Source organism: Mustela lutreola, chromosome 2 (assembly GCF_030435805.1).
Source record: "Mustela lutreola isolate mMusLut2 chromosome 2, mMusLut2.pri, whole genome shotgun sequence".
Classification (NCBI taxonomy): domain Eukaryota; kingdom Metazoa; phylum Chordata; class Mammalia; order Carnivora; family Mustelidae; genus Mustela; species Mustela lutreola.
In genome coordinates this window covers 24,504,901-24,532,543 of record NC_081291.1, presented here as the reverse complement: position 1 = coordinate 24,532,543, position 27,643 = coordinate 24,504,901, and the positions used below count along the sequence as shown (strand labels likewise).

Below are 27,643 nucleotides of genomic sequence, written 5' to 3'. Positions count from 1 at the left end.
CCTGACTTGAAAGTAGGAAGAAACCAAGCGAGAATTTAGTTGAGCATGCACTGTAAAGATGGTCCATTTAGTTGGCAGATTGAGAGTTTTGGAGAGGGTGTTTTAAAAACTAGCTTGTAACTTCTGATGCCAACCCGGAGGCGTGAGGCAATATTTTTTCTTTTCTCCTGGAAGGTCCACAGCCTCCTTCTAGGGCAATCTCTTGGGTTTCATTGAATTGGCTGTTACATTTGGAAACCAACTTGTGCATCTGAGCATTTGGGAGAAAGCTATTGACTAACCCTTGCTCTCTTTCAGCCTGCCTCTCTTTTTCCAATATTTAGGAGTCTTGGCCAAAACAAAGAGCCCATTGTGTCCCTGGTACAAGCACCAGAACTAAATTAAACATTCATTGAGTCTTAATTAATTGTATTAAGGTTAGGCAATTCCCACTGCTTGGGAAAAAACCCAAATACTTAATTTACTCGCGATGTGGTGTGTGTCCCCTAGCATTGAACTAAACCACCACGAAACAATCACTCACTTAACAGAAACTGGGGCCTCGGCCCAGGAACTAATTAGCCCCTCTTTCTCTATATATAGCTATCTTCACCACCAGGACCATCTGGAAGTTGTTACCTTCCAAATTCTTTCCATCTATTTTTTTTTTCCAAACCGATCATTACTGCCATGATTCTTTCTTTCTTTCTTATTCTTATGTTACGTGACTTCCCACTCTTAGATTCGCTGGTGTTATCTAGATCACAGCCCAGCTGCCCTGGGTATTTACTGTCTGTTTAATTTTCAAGTGGCACACCTATTTTTATGTACTTTTCCCAGTGGCAGAAGGAAAAAAAAAATCTTTGTGTAAAACCCAGAGGCGGAAGCAGGAATGGTTGCCAAGGGGTTTGGGTCTACCCGAGTTGACTGTGTGCCCACCAGGAGGCCCCTGAACTCTGTGAAGCCCCTACAGTAGTGGCTTTAATGGTCAGAGACACATGGAAAGCTCTTGGAAGACCTTGGTTTCTTGCCCAACCCATTGAGCAAAATGCACCAATGTAATCTACCCTTTCTTTGGGGAAAAGACACGCTCATCAGGATCTACTGTGCTTTGGGAGTCAGTATGAAAGTATAGAAACTGCTTTCACTGAGGATGCTTTAGGCAAGTAGTCTCAAATATTTCATGAACCTTAATTAGTCCAGAACTCTTACTCTGACTCTCAGGGGCCCCTCTGCCTTGGCCCTTATGCACCTCTCCCACATCCCTCTCACCAACATGCCCTGGTTTACTGTGGTCCTGGAGCCTGGTTTTCCTTCTGCCCTTCGATATCCCAAGCTTATTTCCACACCAAGACCTCCAAACCTATTGTCTCCATTCCCCTGAATCTTTGCAAGACTAACTCCTTCCCATCACACAGGTCTCAGCTTAGCTGTTACAGCTGGAAGAGGCCCTCCCTGACCACATCATCAGAAGTCCCTTCCTGCCCTCCTTATCACATTGTCCTGTTTTGTGCTCTTTGAATTTTTTTTTCCATTATAGTACAATCTAAAAGTTATAAGAAACAAGGAATATTATAAGAAACGTTGAATACTCTAGTAAAATCACCAGGAAAATTCAAAATCATAGGCTACCTTTACCTAAAGTGCTCTCCAATTCACCATAAGTCTCAGTGTTTCAGGTTCATTCTCTCTATTACTGGCATTTTAGAGTTCCTTTGGGGTAAACCTCTCTCCTTCCCCCACCCCCGGCATCAAAGCAGAAGCAGCCTAGCCTTCCAGAGTTCATCACTCACCCAGTGGCTTCTGATCATCTCTGGGAGACTCGACCTCCCCATCACCTCACCACCCTGGCATCCCTTCTGATATTGAGCTCTCTGATATATATTGCATGTTGGCTCAACGTGCAGTGAGGCCTAGGGGACTAGAAGTGTAATGAATTCTTATTTTATGAAGGGTGGTTCTCATCTTCAAGCCTGGAGACTAACTCTCTCTAGGCAAAAGGAGATTTCTTTTTGTCCCTTTACAGTAGTTCATCTGCTTCTTGTTCCTGCTGCTTCTACCCTACTTCATAGTCCCAAATGGCAGAAATCCCGGGAAACTTAGCTCCCAGTTCTCAACTCCATTTATCTTAAAAATTCTCCATATAAAAAAGGCCCATGGTATCCAGATTTCAGTAAGGCTAACAGGACTCTCTCTACAGAATATCATGTGTCAGAGCTGTAAGTCCCAAGGAGGAATCCAGTTACATGGGAGTTCAAGTCCACAACCTGCTCTTCAAGCATTTTGATTTTCCTTTGAGTGTCACATTGGATTCAACTAATTCATTTTTTGGAGGAGAGAAAATATTCTTAACAGCCAGGTTTCTGGCTTAGCTTTCATCTGAGAGGCCTTCAGCTTTTCATGTTCTCTCTTCAATCACTTTTTCGCAGACCTTCCTACTAAGCCTCTGGGACTTGAATCCAGGGAGGAAGGAATTCAGGCCTCAGTAGAACCCTGCATAAGCCTGTTTCTTGGCTATGACTAATCTTCATAAAAACAATCAGAGTTAAAAAAAAAAAAAAAAAGGAGTAAACAAAAAGAAGTTTTTTTAAAAAGCCAAAGGCACAAGTAAATAAAATAGAAAACAATAATAATAAGAAATGATTCACAAAAACAAAAGCTGAATCTTTGAATTTTATATAATATATATATTGTCCAATATGGTAATCACTAGCCACATGTGACGATTTAAATTAATTAAAATTAAATAAAATTTTAAATTCATGTCCTCAGTCACACTAGTCTTATTTCAAGGGCTCAATAACCACATGGAGCTAGTGACTCGTGCTACAGTGTTGGGGTAGCGCAGTTCTTTCCATATTGTATAAAACACATAAAGGAAGATTTCCATTGTGGCAGAAAGTTCAGTTGGACATCTCTTCTATAGTCTCACCTTAGTCCAGGGCAAATAAGAAGAAGAAAGGAGAGATGATACAAAATGCTTCATTAGGAAGAAATGTGAGGACATAACTACAGATAGAGTAAGGACTCTTTTTATTATTATAAAAGGGGTTATAGTTAACTTAGTGCCAATGTATTTTAAAAACCAGGTACAATTAAAAAATTTCCTGAAAAAAATAAACATTTCCAAAACCGACTCCAAATAAGAGAGAAACAAGCCTGGATATATCAGTAACCACTGAAGGACCTAAACCCATAGCTAAAATATGACCGCACCTTCTTTCTCCTCTTCAAATCAGGTCAAGATAATTTTACAGTCAAGTTCTACTAAAACTCTAAGGAACAGCTAATCTCTTGAATTAAAAGCGGCAGTGACCGTAGTCCTGGATTGAGGATGTTAGTCCTTCCTCCGTCCTTTGCATGATCTGTGGCCCAAGGCAAGACATTTTTCTTCTTGTTTTTAACCTTGTTTAACCTAAAGTGGTTAAACTAAAAGGTTTCCAAGGGCCTAGGCAGTTCCATGGCCCTATGATTCCAGATTCTAAATCACCTGCCCTCCCACTAATCTTGTCTACACATTTACAGCTTCTGATTATTGAAGTGACAGTATTAGATCATCTTATGATGAGTCTGATTTGCTATGCAAATGATGATTGTTAAAGTAGACCCAGAGAAAAGGGAAATTTCTAGAGAAACTGTGGACTCAGTAGTATCATGGAGGTGAAGCCAAATTATGATTGATTCCTATCTCATTGAGGGACGATTTCTCCACTGAAAAGAATTTACTCATAGCTCTAAATAATAACATTGTTCAGTGAGGGTAGAAGGTGTGAATTTCTTGATTTTACATTAGTAGTGGTAGCTCATATTATAAAATGATTCCCACATGCCAGGCATAATCTAAATGCTTCATATGCATTAGTCCAGTTGACATGTATGATATCCTGTGAAGTAGGTAGCTGTTGGCTTCCTTTTAAAGGCCAGGAACAGCGGCCCAGGGATATTGTTACTTACCCAAGGTGGCATAGTTCTCAGGTGTTGAACAGAACTGCAGGTCTGGGAGACTGTACGTACTGTTCTTCTGCACAGATAACAAGTCATGCATGCTTGTGGAGCTTCTGCGGCAGCCAGAAGTATTTCTCTTTTGGTTTTCTGTCTTTGCTCAGCAGGAGCAATTCTTCTGTACCACGTATCTGGTCGAGGTTACTTTCCCAATGCCACCTTATCCAAAGGACCTTGAGAAGCCATTTATTTCCTTCCGTAATCAAAGCAAACACTGACTCGGGCTGTATTCAGTAAGGAAGCCGGCTGAGTCGTATAAGTTCATTTGTGTCATAATATGAGTTCGTTTCATGTATAAAAGATGGAAGAAAGGATCATTTTTTCCTGCATTTCATAGTCCAGAAGAGTGTGTGGATTGGCGGGTCCATTCCTCAGGGAATGTATGCTTTAGCAGACCTAAGCAAGTTACTCTATCATTTCTCTCCTGCTGATTTCTTGAAGGGTCTAAAGTCCTTACTCTGGTGACCAGCAGAGCTGCCCATCAGCACTGGTGAACAGCAGGTCATTTTGCCTGATCCCCTTTGATTTCGTAGCTTTTCTCAAAACTTTGTGGGCAAATACCTCACAGCCCAACAAGGAAGCAAAGTCTCGCACGCCTGATCCCCTTTGATTTCGTAGCTTTTCTCAAAACTTTGTGGGCAAATACCTCACAGCCCAACAAGGAAGCAAAGTCTCGCATGCTCGAGGCCATCAAGGACAGTTCTGCAAGGGTCAAAAAGGCATGCTGATGAAGAATTTCCTGGTGTTACCCACTTCCTTAGCTGTTCATTCCAGACTTATTAGGTCAAGCACATCTTACCTCTGCAATTTGCATTGTGCAAGATGGACTTTGGGAAAGTTAGGTGGATGAGGAACACTTCTTGGGAACTAAAACAAAAGTACATTCAGTTTAAATTCTTCGGAACACACCTAGCTGAGATAATAGGGCACTTCTTTAAAAGTTTCTGAACCCACCACAAGCCTCCTGTAGAAACACAGACATGCCTTTCAGTCCCCTTGAGTTATCACAGGGGCTTAAAGGAATAATGCGCCTGGATTTAGCTTTGCTTCAAGTCTTTGTGCTGCTGACAGGGCTTAAAATGGGCAGGTAATCGCTGGTACAATGTGTCATCTTTTTTCCCCTCCCTCTTCTTATGAAATAAAGTACAAAATACTTACTTTTTTTTTTTTTTAATCTTAAGCTATTTCTTTTAAATGAAGCAAAGTTATCACTATTTTTCTTTGGTCTGATATTTTTGGCAAGACTTGGTTTCCATGGTGAGATGGAAATGAGTTAGGTACATAATAAAGGGGATACAATACAGGAGTCTCCATTCATATTGAAACCTCTATTTGTTTCTGAGGTAGTAAAGGCTGATGTTAAGTGTTAATGAGGTCTCCTGAAGAGTGAACCAGACTGGCAGTCAGGCCCGTGTCTTCTTCAGTGGCTTAAGAACCAGGTGTAGAACCTCTGTTTTCTTGCCTTTCATTTTTAATTCCTTCTTCAGCACACCAACATCAAATAAATGGTTATTATTATTATTTTTAACCACCTCGGAAGGAGCCAGGTGTCATGCTAAGTGGACCTTAGCTTTTCATCCATATGAAGTAAGCGTTTTTGCTTCCATTTGGCAAGGAAGGAAGCTAAACTTACAGAGTCGGTGCCCTGGGCCCAGCGCCGCTACGTGGCAGAGCTGGGCCTCCAACCCGTCCTATGGGACTCTGCATCCTCTGCATTTAGACCTCATGTCTAGGTGTTTAGTCACTGACCAGAGGGCCTTTCTCATTCTCCACTGCCTTCTGTCCTCTCAGCACTCTGGCGTGGCCCACAGGACCTCACCCCTGTGGTGGCCTCTTGGTGGCCTCCCTGACTCAGAGCTTTCCCAGCCCACTCAACCTGAGGGCCTCAGCCAGGTTCACCTTCCTGAAACGCTTTCTCGGTGTCCCTCCCATGATGACAGATTGGCAGCTCCTCTTGTTTCCAACCACATCAAGTTCAACTACCTCTACCCAGTCCTCATATTCCTCCCAAGTGGGTCCCCCGGGGAAGTTTTTATGAATTTTCCACCACTCCCAGATAATGAGATATTTTTTCCTCTTCTAAAAATATATAGCATTCATTTTTCTTTCCACGTCTTCTTGAGTATTGTTTGCCATTGTCCGAAATGCCCTCCTTTCCGTCTGAAGCCTGCTTATTGGATTCAGCCTAGATTAACCCTTTAAGCCTCCCCCCCAATTTTAAAAATGTCATTATCGTTCTTTTTCCTAACCTCCTGGGGCTTTTAGAGTGTCCTCACTCAGTTTTTCCCAGGATTCCCTTTTCTGGATCATTTTTCCCCTCTGGCCATCTTGTCTCCAGCTACACCATAAGTTCCTTATGACAAAGTAATGGTCTTTATTTCTGTTGTTCTGTCTGTGCTTAACCAAGGACTAGGAAATAAGAATTGTAGCTAACATTTATTGAGCACTTAATATGCACCGGGCCATGTTTACATGTATTAATTCTTATTCTTCACAATGATCCTCTGAAGTAAAGTAGTAGCTCCGTTTTCAGATGAAGAAACTAAAGGACGGAGAGGTTAGATGACTTGCCCAGACAGTGAAATCATAAAGCAAACCAGGCAGAGAAGCAGGGTCTCCATGCAGCACTGTGCATCTTAGGCTGTCTGACGGGTCAACTAAATATAAACACACATCCAGGCATAGAGAACAAATGAGAGAGTGTGCACTTTTTATCTGGGATTTTATGCAACTAATGAGGCTCATGGTTCCCAGACTCCCTCTAGAACTGGGTTCTCACGTCCTTCCCCTGTCACCCAGCAGTCACCCAGCCGCTGCAGATTGTGTGTTAAATCAGAATGTTCTGCGTTAGAGAAGTATTCCGAGTATATCAGCACTGTCCAATCCCACTTGAAGCCAACCTGACCTTTGCATGGCGGATGTAACTCAAGCCCTCACTCCCCTTCTCCAGTAATAAGAGCCTCTTCGAATTGGTATTAGATGCTTTAATCCTTTGGGGGGACAAGGTAGAATATAAACAAACAAACAAAGTATTTTAACATTTTAACAGCAGTAAAAACTTCCATAAGACTCTTCAAAATGAAGTACAATTTGGTTTTGAGAAATCTGTGACTGCCTGGGTCAAGGCTGTCTTTTCTGACCGTGGGTCCCTATAGTACATTTAAGCAGCTAATTTGGGGAAATTGCTGGGACCTTGCATTTTCCCATACTACAAACTTGCAAATGCTGTTGCTATAGCATATATTCCACATTAGGGCTCTCCTTTTGCCAAGTAGATGTTGTCCTCTGGTATTTTTTTACTATTTATTTATGGTTTTTGGTTTTGTGAGGTTTTTTTGGCCAAATTCAACCAAATTATCATCGTCAGAAATGCAAGGAAAAAATCATATTAATAAAAAATCTTTAAATTCTAAGATCCAGGGTGTGTCACTGTGTACGTCAAAATCACACTGCATGCTGAGGTATCGCCTCCTGAACCACGTTTCTGAATCATCCACAGGGCAGTGTCTTGTCATGGAGTCAGCACTTAGGAGATGTTGACCAGATAGAATTTTGGATGTCTTCCCTGGCTTCTGCAAACAGAAGTTGGTGTGGTAATCAAAAGCAGAGTGCTTTCCACCAAGGGAGGTGTGACTAGAATTTTAAAGAGTTAACTCTGTCAAATGAGACTGGGGGACTTTACAATGGCAGCCGTTGATGCTGGTGGAGAAAAGAGATTTGGGTAAGGAAAAGACATGGTTCTTAATCAACTGCGTCCAGCTAGTTTGGGGAAAAGGGAGCTGTTGTACCAGGTCTCCTTGGAACAAGAAAGGTGATCGCTATGTAACGTGAACACAAACCCCACAGGGACTTGTCCTGGTTTTGCTTCCTAGTCTCAGCTCTCACCACTGCCTGTTGGGCATGAGATGCTCTGGAACACCAGCCCGATTGGCATTCTCACATATCCTAGGCCCTCCTCGAATCTGTGTCTTTGCTTATGCTTTCCCTGCTGGCAAGGCTCTCCCTTCTCCCCTCATTTGATCTTAAATATCTGCCTGCATTTTCTAAGCCTCACACAAGGAATTCTTTTTCCCAAAGAACCTTCCCTGACCATCACCCTTTGTTCCAAAAGTGGAAATGGCACTTCTCAGTGCTTTCCAGAATTTGCTGTACATTGACCTGTTAACACTTTGTATTCTAATTAGTAATGTGCCTGTGTCTCCAGTGAGCCTGGGAGTCTCTCGATCTCTGCGTCACCTAGTAAGTGCCTGAAATATAGTGGATGCACAGGGGCCTTGCTGAAAGAAGAAACAGCAAGGGAATGATGATGGGAGATAGGTGATACTCCCCAAGGTAAAAGAAGAAGTTGATACCTATCTACATGAAATCCCCAAATATGTTCCATTCTTTCTTTATTGTCACCTGATTCTGCCTTTCATGAGGGAGCAGTTGGCCCCATGTGCAAAGTAAAACCCACAAGTCTTCAGGGACATTTTATACATCTAGAAAAGTCTGGCATTTCCCAGCTGAGGGTTTGGCCAGCCCACCACTTGGGAGTTTTATCATAGAGTGTCTCTGGAGGTGTTATCTCCCCTCTCGGGTCTTTTGGGGGAGAAAAGGTGATCAAAGAAACCAACTCTAGGGGAAGTTTTAGAGTCAGAGAGTAGTTTTATGGATAAGCAGGGGGGGTCTGAGCTTCCAGGAACAGAATGGCAATGGGTATGATCACAGTACGGGGAAAATTCTTCCAGAGTCTCCTGAACATTTTCACATGCAGCCATCTTTCATATCCTTAGGAGATAAAATCACCCTAAGGGTCATAAACCACTGTCAGGGTATTGGACAAGCCCCATAGGTAGTTGTTCTGAGCCAGTAAAAGCATCTTAATTGACCTAAATGACAACAGTTATGTTATAAATATCTAGAATTTATGACCTGAGAAGGCATAATCACATCTTCCATCAGTTAAGTTTGCATAGGAGAAGCTTGGGGATTTAAGATAGGGCTGCAAGTTGGGCGAAATCTGATTAGCCTTAACTTTATGACAAACACAGAGCTAAGTGAATCGGAGTGCTTTCAAGTTCCTGATCCCTGGGAGTTAAAGGCAGTGGTGTTTCAGAGTCCGTAAAAGCCACCCCGTCCCCTCTGTGCAGCTGTCATTTTATTGGCCTTGTAAAGTCTCGCGTTCACCGTGACAAATCCAAGACCGTATACCTGAGAAGAAGAGATGTTTTCGATTACGGGGTGTGCAGGAAACAGACGGTGGGGTTAGAGGTGGGAGCTGAAGGCTGGTTGGTGTATGTGTTTATGCTGAGCCCTCCTTGGAATGTGCAGAGTCATTGTGAAAAGCTAGTAAATGCTGCACCGAAGGGCGCACCAGGATCAGATGAGACGCCTGGGCCAGTATGGCATGTGAGTAGGTGAAATTCCAGGAAGAATTTTAAAATGAACTTATGCATCTAAAAGCTCCACCTGTCTTTCAAGTTACTTGAAAGTGAAACTTGGGTTTTTAAAACACTATGTATTTCCTGAAGTTTTGGATGAAGAGAAGGCATTGATAGCAAGCAGTACTATTACATCTGAAGCAAAATTCAGAACAAAACCAACCCACAAGAAGATGTGTGTTTTTAAAAAGACACATTGGAGGGAAAAATTTGATATCATTGTTCAACCAGGTGATTGCCCTGGACTCAGTGATCAGTGGACTGGAGTCATCTTTGAGGTAAAAGGCAAACAGCCAACTTAATCCCAATTTGCAGAGCTTCAAAGGTGAACAGTCATTTTGCAGGGCAATGAAGAGCTCAAGTTATCTATTTAATGCCAAAGTCTGTGAAGTCAGTGAAAATTCTTTAATGAATTTGAGAACGATCCTTCAAAGAAGCCTCCGATTAAGACCCATAGAGAGGCCAGTTGTCTTTGAACTCTAGAGATGAAGTTTATCCTAGATTAACCTGATCTTTCAGTTTCCTCTGTTTATTAGGGACAGAGTTCTGAATTTTGAGAGTAGCATTACAGTGATTTGGCAGACATACTTATCACGGGTGTAGAACAGCACGGAGAAACAATTTTGCTTCCCAGAACTTCATCCATTAGCAAGGACAGTCTCAATCAAAGGGTCCAGTTTGCACATGAAAGTTCTGCCTGTGTTCATGTTCTGCTTCTGGGGTTCAAATGAGCTCTGAGACACACATCCAATTCGTTACTTTCTGGAGGTATGAAACAAAACTTCAATTTTGGTTTTATTTTTATCATACTTTCCACTGTACTTCTATACCTTTAAACCTTGCATCTTCCAAATCCAAAATTCCATGCCTTAAAACATGGAAGAAATAGGAAATCTGGAACTGATTATGAAATTACAAAAAAGGGGAGATGCAGAAATGTACGAGGATAAGTGTACAAACGCGTGAGCTGCGATATACACAAAGCCTGGTGCGAAGGACACATCATTTTGGGTTTGAATCCCTGCTTTTACATTTCAGCGTAATGCAATCTAGCATTTGCTTTGTGTAGTGCTTGGGGAGCTTTTGGTGTTAACAGAATTCTTTTCTAAAGAAATTCCTTTGGATTCCTTCAGGATTTGTCCAGTTTCCAGGTTCCAATAGGAAAAACATGGATGAGATTTTAATAGGAAAATAGTGCTTCAGATTTTTCATTTGGCAAGCACCCTACTCTAGAGCTGCTGTTGTTTTATTGAGTGGAACAGGTCTGCTTAATAGAGGAGCTCTCAGTGTTTGTACCCTGACGGGACAGGCATGGGCCCCTGGGAAATAGGCCCTCTGGGGTTTTGAGCCCACTTGTGGTTTGCCATTCATTCTCATCTCATTGAAGAATACACTTGAACAACAATTACATGTGCTGATAAATGAAGACCAAATCCTTTAATGTTCTGTACTCGTGTCTGCTTGAGAAAGGAAAGCTGGGTCTTTCCATAAGTTATTTCAGATGTGACTGTCTTGCTATTGATCAGGTGATAGTGGTGGTGGGATATTTTATTGTGTAGCTTTCGTACTTTAAAACTGATTTTAAAGGCAGTGCCTTTTTCTTATTAAAGATTTCAAATAATTCAAAAATCTTTGCAAAAGAATTCCATCATCCAGAAATGCTAACATTTTGGTGAGCTATGTGCCTTTCCAGTCTTTTTTTTTTCTTCCTTTTTTGATATCTAGCCTCTTCAAAAAACCATGTAATAAATGTTTTTATAACTTGCTATTTGAACTTAACCTTGTGTGCTGGACATGTTTCCACATTAATAATGATACTTACAGCATCATTGTCATAGCTTCAGAGTACAGAGTTTTTTATTATTTAACCAGTCCTTAACAATGAACACTTAGTTCTATTTAAATATTTCCTATTAGAATGACCATAGTTCCTTCAGCTTCCTCTTTATGCACTTGTCTAATAATTTCTTTAGACTAAATTCCTGAAAGAGAAGTTGCATATCTATGTTGATACATACTATGACGTGGCTTTCTAGAAAGTCTATGTCCTTTCGCCCTACTTTTATTTTTTAAAGATTTTAAGTATTCTCTGCACCCAGTGTGGGTCTCGAACTCACAACCCCAAGATCAAGAGTCACCGGCTCCATGGACTGAGCCAGCCAGGCACCCCTCACCGCACTTTAATGTCTTGAATGGCACCTCCTTGCTGTAGGGACCCCACTCCCCACCCCACCCCCCAGCCAATCTTTCGGTCTTGTTTTACTTTGCTTTTCTGATTTATCTCTAACTGGTACTGAGTTGTCAGAATTTTTCTTCTGGGTGGTAGGCTGCAAACCCAGCAAAACAGCTAAAATGCTAAACTTGAAAGTCCGTGTAGGGAGGGAGAGCCGAAGAATGTGCTTGTGGGAGTGACGGGACAATGCCCATCTGGCTTTTCCCCTGTGGGTACAGTCCTGTAACTTGAATGTAGGAAGTTTCTGAGAGAGTCGCCTTTCCCAGTTTCCTTGTGAGGACAGTTTTCTTTGTTGTAGGTGAAGATTTGTAGGCCTCGGTCAATAAAAGGAAAGTGGCCGGTGCAAGAAATGAGCAAGTGGTCCCACCTTCCTTGCTCCAGATCTCACAAACACATAAAACAAAACTCAGTTAACCAGTCGATTTTTGCTGGCATACGTTTTGAATCTGCAGCTTCTTGGCCATTGAGGGGTCTGAGGTTCGGGGCCCTTTTATCCTTTTATTGGTGAATTCACTGAAGTGTAGGCAGACAGAAAATGTTCAAGTGGCAGGCAGATAAACTTGTTAAATCCCTGGGAGTCTTTCCTTCCTTGCTCTGGGAGTTTATCATCTTGGCGGAGTTAAAAGGCAATTAGAACTGCAGGTCTTTGCCGGCTTGTTTATTGGCGTTTTACACATGGGTGTTGAAGAGACAGGGTCGTATTAAACATTCCGATCCTGCTGGCCGGAGGGGAATGAGACCTCGGGCCCGACTAAGTCTCCTTGAGAGAGAGCCTTGCCAAAAAGCTGGAGGAAAATCGTTTAAATATAGTACCTGTGCCCCACGATGCTCATTGTTGGTGGAAAATTGCAGTCGGCTAGCTCCATGCTGTGTTACATTTCCTGGGAAATGGTTTTATGGAAGGGCGTTTGATGAAAAAGTTCATTCCTTTTGTAATTGTTAGCTGCCCCCGTGGTGTGAGTTAAGGTAGAAGCACACTAGAAATGCTTCTTGCCCCAAATCTCTAGGGCAAGCCCATTCATGACAAGGGAAGGCTACTAGTTTGAAACTGGATGAGGGACAGATTTCCACTAAGCCTCCTGGTCCTTCTGGTTCTCTGCGTCTCTCCGGGCAGCCAGGTCTTAGGCTTTTGCAATGACATCTCCCTCTACTTACCCCACTCCCCTCCATCTGCCCGGAGCCTTGCAGGCAGAACTCTTTTGCCCTCATGGCTCATGCAGTAATACAACCCCTGTCCCTGCTTCCCAGGAAATTTGTATTTTGTTCAGAGTCAGCTTGGGCACTCATCTCAATGAAAGTGATGAGAATTTGCAGGGCTGAGCATCCCGAGGTGGTTAAAAACCCAGGCTTGTGAGTCAGGCAGCCCTGGGATCAACGCAGGGCTCTGTGACTAACCTTGTGGCTGGAATCCCCTCTGATCTCAGTTTTGTTTTGTTTGTTTTAAAACTGTAAATTAGGGACAAAGATAGCCCCTTCCATGCTACTTTGTTGAGAGAGTAAAAGAAATAATTCATGGAAACTGCTTAGCATAGTACCTGTCACGTAAGAGCACAATAAATAGCAGCTGTTATGACTATTATTAAAATATGCTTTATTCATCCAAGACACAATACATGTAATATATGTACAGATGTGTACATACACATGCACACACATGCTTCGCTGGCAGTTATTTCTTGACAAAACTTGTCACACCTTAGCCGGTGTTATTTTACCGATCTACGGTGCTCCTGAAATATAAAAACCTGTCTGGAGAAAATGAGGAAAATCCTTGCTTCTGTCCAGAATACCTGGAATGTTTGAGGACTTTGCCTTTCCACAACTGACTATTGTGCTCTGCAGTCCAGGGAACTGCTTCCCTGAGTGGCTACTGCTTATCCAAATCTTTGTCTCTTACGAGTCAGGCACCCTGCCTTAATTTTCTCAACTAAAGAAAACACAATAGATGACTGCAGCTTTTATTCCCAATCTGACCTTCCGTGTTCTGAAACTAATTTGCCCTAGTGTCTTGCCAGCGTCTGTGCAAGGACTTCCTCTAGCCGAGTAATGTGGTTCTGATTAAGGACATCCTATAAGACCCAGGAGGATCGCCTGGGAAGGAAACCGGACTGAGACTCAAGTGAATTTCCATCCTCCAGTCAGCTACGTGATGTTGAAGACCAGAAGGTGTATGGAGTTTATCGTTAGAAGACTAGGAAAGAGAATTAAAGCAAATGGCTGACAAATTGGCTGTCTTTTATGCAAAGTTGACGAGCTAGTTGGGCTCTTACCCCAAAGAAAGAGGATATGCAGAGCCCTCGGGCCAAATGGCTCTGCAGGCAGCAGGCTTTTTGAAGTCTCTGCTTGCATGCCACCACTTTTAACAAGGCCTCTGCTGAATTGCCCCCTCATAAAGATGTGAAAACTTAATTTTTACCTAAAATATCTTCGTTTCAACGACTATGATCATTCATTCCTCTCCTTAGTGCATACGATGCGAGTAAATGCCTGTGTCATTTACTAACACGACATGTTTGTTTCTCCCTGCACTCTTAGGAATTGGGTTGTAAATTGCTTGCTTTATTCCAAGCCACTAGCCCTTTCTCTGGAGCCCATTCGGCATCAGCTCACCCCTGCTGTAGCCCAGAGGTGACTTGGTGGATCCCTGGAATCCTGGAAGCTCTGGAGCCAGAGGAGGGGGGATGGCGGTGGCCTGCAGTGGGCAATGCAGTTTGGAGAGCTCGGAGTTTCTTTACCAAATATCTAAGAATCTACTAATAGTTGTAACTCTAATATGATTTTCTTGTTAATCTCTGTCAAACCATGAAATCTGATATGCTAGCCATGACTAAGCCGTGAAATTTGTCAACTTTGTCTGTGATTTACACAAGCTCTGTTTAAAAAAGAGAAGTCTTAACACAAAGTGTGGAACATTACTTCCCAGCATGCCGCTAGTATCTTATGACAACAAATAAGAACAGAGTGTACACATTTCTTGTGCTGTTTCAGGGACCAAGAATGGATAAGATAAAACCCCAAAACGAAATAATGTATTTTTCTTTGAGATGATAAGCATGCACATGGTAGATCTGCTTCGTAGATGTCAATAAGTATGAAATAAACATTCAGAACAGTTTTATGGTTCAAATCATTGGGCATGATAATAAGCTTCCCTAAAATGGTCTATTGTTTTTGAGAGAAAAGAAATGAGTGAAGTCTGTATTTCTTTTTAAGTCATAGGTTATATAATTAACCTTTTAACATAGTAAGGTGGTCGCTCATGTAGATGTTGGGACTTGAAATCTCTTTTCGTTGTTGGCTAGCTGGGTGAATTGTGTAAGACACTTAACTTTTCCCCCCTCAGTATTCTCTTTTGAAAAATGGGGGTGCTAATATCTTGTAGGTGCTCTAAGGCACAACAAAGATACTGTTTCTAAACCACACATGTACTTTATCCATTTGAGCTCCAATTATGGTGAGGGACATTATACAATGATATAATAGGTTGTTGGCTATCTTTGTTACCCAAAGAAAAATTGATTAAGTTCATGTAATTGGGGGAAAAATTTTTTTTTAATTTTACCAAAGGAAATCTGGGCAGTTTCTTGGTTTTCCATGTGAAGGAAGGGAGAGAAGCACAAAAGAGGAGAGACACGTTGCAGAACTGAGGAGGGGTAAGGACTGAGATGTCTTTCTCTCCTAAACCTGCCAACTGCCTTTTTCTGTTGGACTTAAAAAAAAAAAAAAAAAGAATTCCCAATCTTCCTTAACTGTCTCCTGACCTCTACTCTGTAGCTTCTAGAATTAGAGATATCAGATGACTTGGAACTTTGATAATTTTGATGACCATATGGTCCAGTCAGGTTTTTTTGCTTGTTTGTTTTGGTTTTGGTTTTGATTTTCTGAGAGAGAGAGGGGAAAAGTGCACACATGGAGCAGGGTGGGGTAGAGGAAGAGGGAGAGAGAGAGAGAATCTCAAGCAGACTCCACACTCAGTGCAGAGCCCTTCACGGGCTTGATCTCATGACTGCAAGATCATGACCTAGCCAAAACCAAGAGTTGGACGCTAAACCAACTGAGCCCCCAGGTGCCATTATAGTCCAGTGGTTTTAAACATTTTTTAAAATGCCAAAATCTTGTGCAGTGCTCCAGGATCCAAGAATGTCCTTCTCAGATAACTGTCAATTGGATCTGTGGGATATAATATGAAAACAAGCCAATCTGTCCATTTTACTGACCATGAACCTTGAATTGATGCTACAGTTCTCACCATTGATGTCTGAGAGCAACCTGGTCGTGTCTTCTTGCCCTAACCAGTTCATTTATCAACACCCCAATGTCTTCCCTTCCTATACAAGTGGGAGGAAAAGAAGAGACATAGCAAACACTTCAGGATGGCTTTAGTCAACTTGCCCACACCTTTCTGGCATTCTTGGACCCTTGAAATGTCCATGAGCATTGTCACAGAATCTATGAACCCACTCTGTGCACCGCTTCCAATTGAAAAAGGGCATGAATGTTTCTATGGAGAAGGCCCATAACTTCTGTCAGATTCCCTCAAAGGGGTTTGTGGACCTCAAAAGAATTAAGAATGATTTACTTATCATCTGCACCCCTAACAGTCTTCTAATTGCAAGTTGCAAGATTAACAATTACATTCACTTTTTTAACCTTTCTTGGCAAATGTAGCACATAAACCACTTGGATGCTTGAGGTCCCAGACTTGCTTGTGAAATAGCGGGGAAATAGTAGTTGGGGCCTGAATTCTTTATGGTGTTTCTGTAGCCATAGTTCTTAGCCTGGATTCTAATTGGCACTAGGTTCTAGCCATATTTGAACCTAGATGGCTCAAAGTAAATAAAATAATGCCTGTTTATTTACAGTGCTCTAGAAAAGTACATTTATTTCTAAATATGAACAATGATTCACTTGCTTAATTTGCTTTGATCCTGGATTAGTGTCGTAGGATTTCACAAGTGAAAATACAGCGTACCTGATTATATTTGAATTTCAGATAAACAACAACTTATGCTTTAGAAGAACTCCTGAGAAAGGAGAAAAATGGAGTAGCTCTTCAGATAAGCAAAGAGCCTTCTTTCAGCTCCAGAGCTTTTGTTGCAGAAATTAAAGGAAATTCACCATAAAAAAGCACAGGGTCTCTCTGAGGTGATGGAAATGTTCTAAAACGGATTTGTGGTGATGGCTGCCCAACTCCACACATTTAATCAAAATATTTGAAATTGACACTGAAAATGGATGAACTTGATAGTATATTAATTATACCTCAGAAAACTGTTGTTGTTTTTTAAAATAAGGGAGGACTTTATAGCAATTATTTAATTTTTCATCCTGAGTTTCAAACTAATATAAGACTATGATTTTAAAAAACCCTTAAATCACTCCTCAGAATAATGCATGAAAGCACCTAGATCAAATTTTGTATAAAATTTCTAGATATACTGAGGCTCAATTCCTACCTTAACCCGGATTCTGCACACTGTTAAGATCCTTTTCTTGACATTTGGAGTAAGGTTCATCCCTGGCTAAAACGAGGAGTTGCTGCTCTTAGAAGTCTTGTTCGGTCATTGACTTTGAGGGTGACAATGACCTGTTGTTACACCTGCCATCCCAGTGAGAGAGCCTGCTTCCTACTTCATGCTGAGGAGGACATGGGGAAGGCATACCTTGTCTTAGGGTATATGTACAGCCTTGGTTTTTGCTTGTTTTAGGAAACAGGCACATGCTTGCTCAAGCGGACCTGTGTTTTCACCTTGACTAACGCCTTTGGTACCAACAAAATGCTCACAGGCCAGTGTGTAAACTTAGTCAGGAAGCACCTTCGTCAAGACCCACAAGACTCATCCTGTGGTTTTAATGCCAGCTAGAATTGGGAATGGGCTACTCTTCTCTTTTATCTCTGTTGACATTCCCAGGTATTCTGAGAAACACAGGTAGGCCAAGATGAATGATTTCAGTAGAGAGGGGCTGGGTGGAGATACTTATCCATGCGAAGAGTGTGCCCTGACTTTATGTATCAAGAGTTGAGGACTAGCTCCTGGAGATTTCATTACTAAGTTCTGTAAAGGATAGTTCTTTATATAGCTTGTCAGAGTCCCTTGTAGACTTCTGCTAGAACCTCCAGACAAATACTTCTATTTTTTTCCATTATTGTTGATCTTACCTCTTTATCAAAACAAAAACAATAAGCCTAAAAGCACAAAGGGAGGGAGGGCCAAGGCGCCTGGGGACTCCTTTATTTTTGCTTTTCCTCCATTTGAGACAGGGTTACACTCCAGCCATCAGGTTTCACTGGTTGCAGGAGAGAAGTAGAGGGCAACTAGAGAATGTCCCAGAAGAATGGGACAGGTGGAGCATGGTGAGAGGTGGAGGAGGAGGCTGCCTGGGAACTGAGGAAGCAGGAGTGTCCGAGATCTGATCATCTAAACTCCCCGGATAACGCTTCTCTATCCCCCATGGCATTAGAACTTCCAGTGAGAAAAATTGCTAGAATCCAAACATTTTCACCCAACAAAACCCCATCAAAGACCAGTCATACACCAATCCTGGTTCTCTGGCATTAGAACTTCCAGTGAGAAAAATTGCTAGAATCCAAACATTTTCACCCAACAAAACCCCATCAAAGACCAGTCATACACCAATCCTGGTTCTCTGGCATTAGAACTTCCAGTGAGAAAAATTGCTAGAATCCAAACATTTTCACCCAACAAAACCCCATCAAAGACCAGTCAACCAGTCATACACCAATCCTGGTTCTCTGGCATTAGAACTCCCAGTGAGAAAAATTGCTAGAATCCAAACATTTTCACCCAACAAAACCCCATCAAAGACCAGTCATACACCAATCCTGGTTCTCTGGACAGAAGTCAGTACTTCAAGGTTCACAGAAGTCTGTGCCTTGGAGCAAAACCTTATTGGAACCTCACTGCTGTGGCCTAGGGCTGGCATCCTCTAGCTGCCTGTGTGAAGATACAACCAATTAGTTCTTGAGAGGACAAACCAATTCAAATCCCTTCTTCAAGGGTTAGCAATGCATAAGTTTTATCTTACCTTTTCATTCAAATCAATCCTAACAGGAAGGACCTCTGCCAGTCCATTCTTAGTTACGGGGGGACATTTCAAAGAAAGTCAGTAAATTCCCTTCCTTTAAAAAATACTATAGGAATCAATCAATTTTTCTTATTTTAAATGTCTTTGCCCACATTTGTCCAAAGAAGTAAGGCTTGACCATTTGAGGCTTTTTCTCTGCAGAGTGAAGTTTAAGGCCTTTGTTGGAGAGATCATTTCTGTTTGAGCCCAAACTTTTCCACCTTTTTGGCTGAAGCTGAATCCAGAAAACCCAGCAATAATCTTAAGATTGTTCATTTTTTTCCCTGTGGGAATGAGAAGCCAGATACCTACTTTGGAACTCATCCTGTAGATGTCTGTTCTTCATTTCTAATTTTCTCCTCCACATCATTTTCCTCTTTCTGGTTTTTAGGAAAAATAATTTCTTTCTTTCTTTTTTTCTTTTCTTAAGATTTTATTTATTTATTTGATAGAGAGAGAGTATTAGTAGGAGGAGCAGCAGACAGAGGGAGGGGGAAAAGCAGGCTTCTTGCTGAGCAGAGAGGCTGATGTGGGGCTCCATCCCAGGACCCAAGATCATGAAGGCAAATGCTTAACTGACTGAGCTACCCAGGCACCCCCAAATAATTTCTATTTAATACAATTTTCCCCGCCTTGGTCCATAATGGGTCAGTATCTCCTGTGGTTTCATGGCCCTGATAGCAGAGGATACTGTTATCTTGGGTCTTTTTGTTTAGTCAGCTCTCCTCAGCTGGTATTTTACAGGTTCTTGGAAAGTTCTAGGAGTGTAGTGGTTCCCTCATTCCTCACACTTTAAGTAGAAGACATCATACTACTACAAGGAATTATATTTTCAGAGATGCTGTGAGAAAAATCCAATAAATATCTCAAATGTTCTGTGAAAGCAGGGGTTCTCAAATGGTGGTCATCTTGACCATGACCCCTAGATGTTTCACAATGTCAAGAGACAATTCTGGTTGTCCCAATTTGGGGGAGGGGGGGAGAGGATGCCTACTGGCATCCAGAGGACTCTGCTACAAATCCTCTAATGCATAGAGCAGTCCCAGCGACAAAGAATGGTCTGTCCCCAAATTTAAATAATACCAAAGTAGAAAAGCCTACATTAGAAGAATTCTGGGTCTTTTTTTCTTTTCCCTCAAGGCCTGGGACTAGAGGGGAAAAATAAAGAAAGAAAGAAAGAAAGAAAGAAGGAAAGAAAGAAAGAAAGAAAGAAAGAAAGAAAGAAAGAAAGAAAAATGCCCCATTTTCATGAGTGCAAGTGTCCTATATCCCTACATCCCACACAGATCCAGGAATTGGAGAACACAAGGGTACCACTGAGCAGGGCAAAGAGCAAGGTCAAGGCAGGTCTTCTCAGCTCCAACAGCTGTCTCAGCTCCAAGGAGAGACAACTCAGACCAAAGCATAGGACCAAAAAGTTACAAGGATGTTTAGTTTATGATAAAAATCATTTTGCAGATTAAAGTGCTTCCTCCTGCCCATAAAATGGCATGTTTTTTAAATAACTTAAAAATAAGAGGCATTTAACTGTGTTGTGAGCAGGAGGCAGAACTGCTGCTCAGAGCCACGGTCAATTAATTCCATCCTTGTAATCAAGCCTACCCAAGCTGTAAGTGGTGGCATTCTTCATATTCTCTCTAATGTGCTATTGAATGAAATATCCCTGGGATTCCAGGGATGTTTCCTGGACCCATTTTCTCTCTTTCCATCTCCTGCCTCCCTCACTCCTTCAGGGATAGCTAGATGGCTGCTCCACTGCCAGACAGTACCTCCCCCCAGAGACAAGCCCAGTAAAGAGGAGCGAGTCTCTCTCCCAAGATCCTCGGCAAAGCCTCGGTGTGTCTCATGGACTTTTATTGGGTCACATGCTCATCCCTGAGCCAGTGAAGGCTAGGGAAATTCTGGGAGCTGACTTTCTGAGGCCACAGTTCTAGCACACTCCTGAGCTAGAGCTGAGCCTGGCACGATGCATGTGAACTGTAGGTGGCTAGATGTATTGCATCAAAGGGAAATTGGGGTAAGATAATCAAAATAGGAGGGTTGGGCGTCCAGGAGAGTAAACACACACACACACACACACACACTACTTGCTACACTGAGGCTTTGGATTCTGGGGTGGAAGCTTCAGGCCCTTACCCTGCCCTTGCCTTTAATGTCCTGTTTTTGCCATTAACTAGCTGTATTACTCGAGATAATTCCATAACCCTCCCTGCCTCCTTTATCCCATCCACAACATGGAAGTAATAATACCATTAGGTGGTTGTGAAAAATCAACTTTGGGATATTGGAAACGTTGTGCAAACAAGTAGTGGTGGTGGCATTAGATTCGAATGGATTCATTTCAGCTTCTAGAGTCCAGGAGACCAGCTACAACCCACCCAGCAAGTCTATGCCAGCCTTCAGAAGCCAGTGCCTAAATTTATCCCAATCCCCATTGTTACAGGTCAGTGTGGGAAATCTTCTGAGGTCAATGATTGAGGTAATTGGCTTGCCGTGGATCTTGAAAAAGTCTCTCTGTTAAATGACATAATTGGTTTTAATTATATAATTATGGCACTTTAAGTGTGGGGGTGAAAGGTTACTATTATATTTAGAGGTGAGATCCCCAAATGAAGCAAGGGTGTTCAAGCCAGTGTTTCTTCAAATTTCTCTTTTTATTTTTTCAGAGGGGAAGTCAGAGTAGGCTGGCCTTGGCCCCGGCCATTTTGGGATGATTATCCTGCAATGAGGTAGTGTTGGGGCCGCTCACAGCATCATAGGAACCTTTGTAAAGAGACGGGAAAGGGCTTCCGTAAAGACCTCATTGCGATCTGAAGTTAATGAGCAGTGGGAACTCAACTGTCAGCAATTGAATGTGATTGGGCAGGGTAATTATATGATTGCCTCTGGTGTTTGCTCATGCACAGGGATATTTTTATTGGAAAAAACCTAATTGCTTACTTACTTAGTGGAGGGAAAACCTAAACAAATTTGTGTTGTCATAGATTAAAAAGACATCCTTTCTTTGTCTCTAAAATAGCTGCTTGCTCCGCTTTTTAAAAGTGAGGGTTTTGTTCTTTTCATGCTCAGTCAGAGATGTTGTTTGCAGGTTTTGAATTATATGCTAATAGGAAAATATTCGGACTGTGCATTTTGGTAAAATGACCACGTGCTTATGGCCATGTCTTTAACCATCCCTCACAATGGTCTCTTTCATAATGCAAAAGCAGCTAGAATGCTGGGCAACACTCAAGATACTGGGGCTTTCACAGGGTTTTTTTGTTTGTTTGTTTGTTTATTTTGTTTTGTTTTCCGGCATGGAGCCCCCTGACAAGACTGGCTTCAGACGCTATCCGGTTTTCCTTACTTGTGTTAGGCAAGTGGGAGGTATCATTTCTATGGCAGCCTTTCAGACATCACAACAGCCAGGGTAAGAGGAGCAAAGTGTTCCCTCTGAGATTTCCCAGGAACTTGGAGGAAAGGAAAGAGACAGCACCCAAGGGAAGGGGAAGAGGCCGCGGGGCTCCCACTTTGGTGATGCCAAATTTCAGTCCAGTTCCTTGTTTTGACGGTCCTAAGTACGGCATCTCACTCGCCTGTGATGCTGCTGGGTAGAGAACAGACAGATGCAGTTGAGTCTATTCTGTAGCAGTTCAACTCTGCATTATTAGGGTTTGTTTTTTTTTTTTTCCTATCATCTTATGAAACAAACTATTTTCTAGTTTCTTTCCTGACATAGCACCAGAAGAGGTCAAATCATGACTGCATTGTGGGGTTTGGGGAAGCACCGTGTGATGAGAACAGCTCCTCAGGTCAGCCATGCTTTCTCATCTCAGAATCTTGCACATGCTGACACACCATACTCTTGTCTGGCTAACTCCATGGGTCCTCTAGGCTCAGTGTTAAATGTCACTTCTTCCAGGAAGCTTTCCATGACCACCCCTCCCCACCCCAATCTGGTTTGCCTGCCTTTGCTTTATGCTCCCCGGGACCCTCTAGGTCCCTTTATCCACTGTCCTTTAATTGCTTGTGTCGTTGTCCTAAAAAGCCATAAGCTCCATGAGGGCGAGGCTTGTGTTGATATTTGTCACCCCTGTATCCCCAGAGCCTGGCACCGTGCTTGATGAGTGTGCCCAGAACGACTGAATGAGGAGAAGAATGGTTGCTGAGTGTCTTAGAGAATTGTGCTGTGGGACGCCTGGGCTTCCCTACCCTTCCTGTTAATACCGCTTTCTTGTTGCTTATAATTTTCATTGCCCCAGATGATCCAGCTCTGTCGGAGGCACGGAGGCACAGTCAAATCTCATGCTGTACATTGATCACCTGTCCAACCTTTGCCTAGAGTGGGAGCCCCCAGTTCCTTCAAGAGATCCAACTTTACCTGTCTGTAAAGAAGAAGAGGAGGAGGGAGACAGCGGGGAGGATCCGCTGGCAGTTTGACACCAGAGCAGGTCCAATGTTTACTTTTACCCTTTTGGAGGTGGGTAATTGCAAACACCACGGGGAGCTGGGTTTCAATAAGAAACCTGTGCGATGATCTTGGATTTGGGGGCTCACACATACTTTCTATTTTGCTAGCACGTACACGTGGCTCTTTTTGTATTGAAATCACAGCCAGACGGTTCCACGATTAGCCCAACTTAGAACAAGAATCCAGGCTCATCAACCACATGATGTGAATTCTCGTACGGCTTCATGTTGTTTGTGTCTTGCTATGTGGACAGAGAATACGGTTCATTCATTGGTTCCTATTTCATGACTATTTATTATTTGCTTTTCAAGGTCTGTGATTTTCAACAGCTTTTCTCGTTTTGATTCTATGGCTTTTGATGTTTTAATCCTACCCTCCCCCCCCATCCTCTTAGACCATGAGATCCTGAATAACTACCAAAGAAATGAGCTGGCATTGAGACCACCCCTCAGTGTTTAAGTATAGCCCTTCACAGCCTGGGGGCTGTCTAACCAGCTTTTCCTCTAGGCAGAACATGAACCTCTGACCTTATAGGCCTTGGGCAAAAGGGCTTCCTATTAAGGACCTAAACCTCCTAAGTTTGTCTGCCTGCTGTTGGTTGGGCCGTGATAACAATTTCTAGGTGAATGGACATTTGCCTGTGGAAACTGTGGTGTCACACGTAGCAGGGAAAAGTAACCTTCAGAGCCCCAGGATGCTTCCTCCACAGTGCTCTGGGCACACTCCCTAGGTCTAAAGCATATTCTCTCTCAGTTGGTTCTGGGGCTCTATTTAGTTTTTATTCTTCAGTTACATTTCTGCTTTGGTGTAATAAGCACCTCAGTTAGTATCTTTGGGGGTTCCCTTCAAGGAAGAGTGTTTGAACAACCTCTTACAGTAGGTGTGTTCGCCAGTGCTGTGTGCTTGGAATCAGATAGGGATGGGCCATAGTGAGTTTTGTGCCTGAATTCCAAGAAAAGGTTCAGTTTTGGAATTGTACCAACGGATGTCTTGCCACCTCATATCCTTTCTGGATGGAGGCAGATAATTACTGCCTACACAAATAAATCACATACTTTCCTTAAAAAAATTTTTTTTTAATGACATTTGATTTGTAATTAAAGTTGGTGATGTTGTCTCTGAAGTGTCTCATCTTGTATAATCACAATAATTTATGTCCTTTCAGAATACTTCTGCACACAGGGCTTAGTTCTCTGGTTCTCATTGCATAAGGTGGTAAAGGGGAACAATTTAAGAGCAGAAAAAGACAAATTAGAATAAATGGCTGCCATTTTAGGTCAGACTCAAACCACTAATTGTTTCTATTGCTTTGTTTGAAAAAATATTTTCATGGCCCTTCACTGATGGATTTATTCGGCATATAGATTTAAGCACTGGCCCTCCAAGTGCCCTGCCTACAACCTGCTCTCCAGCATCTGTCACCTGGGAACTTGCTAGAAATGCAGATTCCCAAGCCCTACAGGGACCTACTCAATCAGAAACTCTGCAGGTGGGGTCCACCAAGCTGGTTTGAATGCACTTCCTGGTGATTCTGCTGCACACAAAAGTCTAAGAACTTTCGGTTTAAAAGTTCTGTGCGTATATGAGGTGAGGTCATTAATAGGAGAAAACCTTTAGCCTTGTCAGCCAGGAGCTCGTGATCCATTTTGGGCACACATTTTGGGCACAAGGCATAAATTCATCAGACAGTTTGGCAGAATGATCTTTATAAACTGTAAATTACATCATACACTTACTTCCTAAGTGCCTCCAGGCAGTTCCCTTTGTGCTTGGAATAAACCTAGATGCTTGGCCAAGACCTGCAAGGCCTGGCATGCGCCATCCCCTGCCTAGTCAGCTTCATCTGATGCCAGTCCCTCCCTGCCCTGGTGCTCTGCCACACCACACTGGCCCTCTTTCTAATCCTCAAACACACCTGCTGAGTGTGACGTCAGCAGGAAGGTAGGAGAAGGGGAAGGAAGAGAGAAAATTGCAAAGGCTCAGTAATAGGTTTGGTCACTGAAGTATTTTTTTCATATGACACAATGTCCCTCTTGGCTAATATATTAATATATTGATATTTGTAGGTATCCATGTGATAATATTTTCACATAATAATATAAGCAGCCTCATCCTGTAGTGTAGCTAAGTCTGAAAGGAGTTGCTGATTCATTAAAGAAACATTAAATGTAGTTTACTTTGGTCTGAGCGTTATGTATTTGGAATGATTTCTCTGTCTGAGAGTTGGCCCAGCGGGCATAGCCAACCACTGAGAACTGAAGAAACACGGCTGGAGGCTCAAGGTGCTGAGTGTGAAATCATCTGGATGGCACCAGAACATTCTGGAGCCCAGGCATGAATCTTGCTGGCTTCACATTTAGGAAGGATGGTGACCATGATCGTTAGGTTTTGTCTTTATAAATTATAAAGTTATCTGAGAATGCCAATTTTGATCTTTGGTGTAGTCAATATACCATGTGATTTGGGAACAAAGCAGCAGGTTGGATTTTTATTGAATGTGAAAAATAGTGCTCTCTTACGATTCTCTTTATAATGAGAGAGGGGAAAGATGTATTTTAAATATGATTTGTTTTAAAAAACTTATTTGAATTTGAGGCAAAGGGGTTTTTAAAGATTTGGGACTCAGAATGAGGAACTAAGGCAGTGATTTTTTTAGTTTTGCTTTTTGTGTTGATTTTGTTTTGACGACCTGAAACTATTTCACAGTAACGGACTAGTATAAGCGTAGCATCTCTGGTTTGGTGCATTACTTGCTTTTTACAAAACCTCCCATTTGAGCTCTTCAGCAGAGGAGGGGAAAGTGGATTTGCAGGAGTCCTCAAGGAGGGGAGGGGGTGGAAAGTGCTCCTGGCTGCCTTATGGCCTCACCTGGCTTGTGGAGTTCTCCCACAGAACAGAGGAAAGTCTCCTACCTCAAAAGTACTCCAACCCACCAGGAAGCCCTTCCTGGCTTAGAAGGCAAAACTGGGCTACCACAGATGGCTGACAATGCACGTGTGAACAAGACAGACACAGCCTGTCCTTGTCCTTCCAGAGCCCTCGGCCTGGAGGCCAGAAGACTTCAGCAAATAACTACTCAAATAAAGGCGTGTTTTCACACTTTGAAAGGTGCTCTGCAGGATAAGAGAGCGAGGGGAGCAGAGAGCAGGGAAGCAGGTTCCCTCTTGGTTAGCCTTGGGAGGCCTTCTCTTTGGACCCGAGTTTGAGGCTGAGAACCAAAGGATGAGCAGGTGTTTATTTGGGTAGGTGTCTAGGTTGGTGGCACCTTGAGAGGGGAGGTGGTGCAGGAGGGTTGGGGGAGTGTCCCTGAGGACCTGGCTCCACCTCCCATTCTAGCTAGGATTCTGCCCACAGAGGCTGCCACAGCAGAGAATCTTCTGAGCAATGACTTGGGTGAAAATACCCAAAGATTGTCTGCAAGACTGAGCCGCAGGGGAGGAGCTCTTCCTCCTGAAAGGATGAGAGACCTCTCCAAGGGTGCAGTGACAGTACTCACACCACTGTGCCTACACCTGACAGCAGCACCTGGCCTCCAGCCCTACCAGTGTCAGGGACATTTATAATACTCTGGAAGATTCTTGAGTGGCATTAAGGGAGATATTTCGGACGGTTCGAGGGCAGGTTTCTGTCTGGTGTGTGTGTGTGTGTGTGTGTGTGTGTGTGTGTGTGCGCGTGCGCGCACTCACACATGCCCAACATGCTGACTTTGCATGGATCTGGCTCTCTGAGCTAACTGACAAATGAGAGAATAGATTCTGCCAGTCCAAATACCCTGCAATGCTGAAACTCGATTTGAGCAGTGTGAAATAAAAAAGACACCGATTCATTCATTTGTTCATTGACTATGTGTCTGGAACATGATGCCTGGGGCACAGTAAGCCTACAGTCGATACTGGTTATTACAGAGGGAGTAATAAGCCAACTCTGGGTTCTCAATACTTTTGCGTTCTTGTCCCCCTGAATTTTGCAGCTGTGCATCCCTCTCCTGTCATTTGGGAGTGACAGTGCCGCGTACCAGGTTCTGAGCGCATCTACGGCTCTTCAGAGAGACCGGACTCTCCCATAGGAGGGAGTTCATGGCATGAGCTCTGAGACAAAGCCTGCAAGCACGAAGTGACAGAGAGCAGTTAAGCTTCAGGGTGGTCTGAGTGGCTTTAAAAAAAATTATCAGGGGCGCCTGGGTGGCTCAGTGGGTTGAGCCTCTGCCTTTAGCTCAGGTCATGATCTCAGGATCCTGGGATGGAGCCCCGCATCGGGCTCTCCGCTCAGTGGGGAGCCTGCTTCCTCCTCTCTCTCTGTCTCTGCCTGCCTCTCTGCCTACTTGTGATCTCTCTCTGTCAAATAAGTAAATAAAATCTTTTTTAAAAAATTATCAAATTAATGAAGACACTTACTTGGGGGCATCTGAGTTTCTACTTGCTGAAAAAGGCTTATTAGCCTCTTTCTGAGGAGACAGATGTTTTCTTTGGT

General features: G+C 42.8%; 1 protein-coding gene across 8 annotated transcripts in view; it reads left to right on the top strand.

The window, feature by feature from the left end:
- ERC2 (ELKS/RAB6-interacting/CAST family member 2) overlaps positions 1 to 27,643 on the top strand; it is a 932,553-nt gene that overhangs the window by 807,995 nt on the left and 96,915 nt on the right. For 6 of the 8 annotated variants that reach the window (XM_059161221.1, XM_059161225.1, XM_059161223.1 and 3 more), the window contains one exon: positions 22,965 to 23,153. The exons of 1 other annotated variant lie outside the window; for it this stretch is intronic. The gene's annotated coding sequence lies outside the window, so the exon portion shown is untranslated. Of the gene's footprint in view, positions 1 to 22,964; positions 23,183 to 27,643 lie in introns of all 8 variants that reach the window. One more of the 8 variants, XM_059161218.1, reaches the window with a different exon arrangement.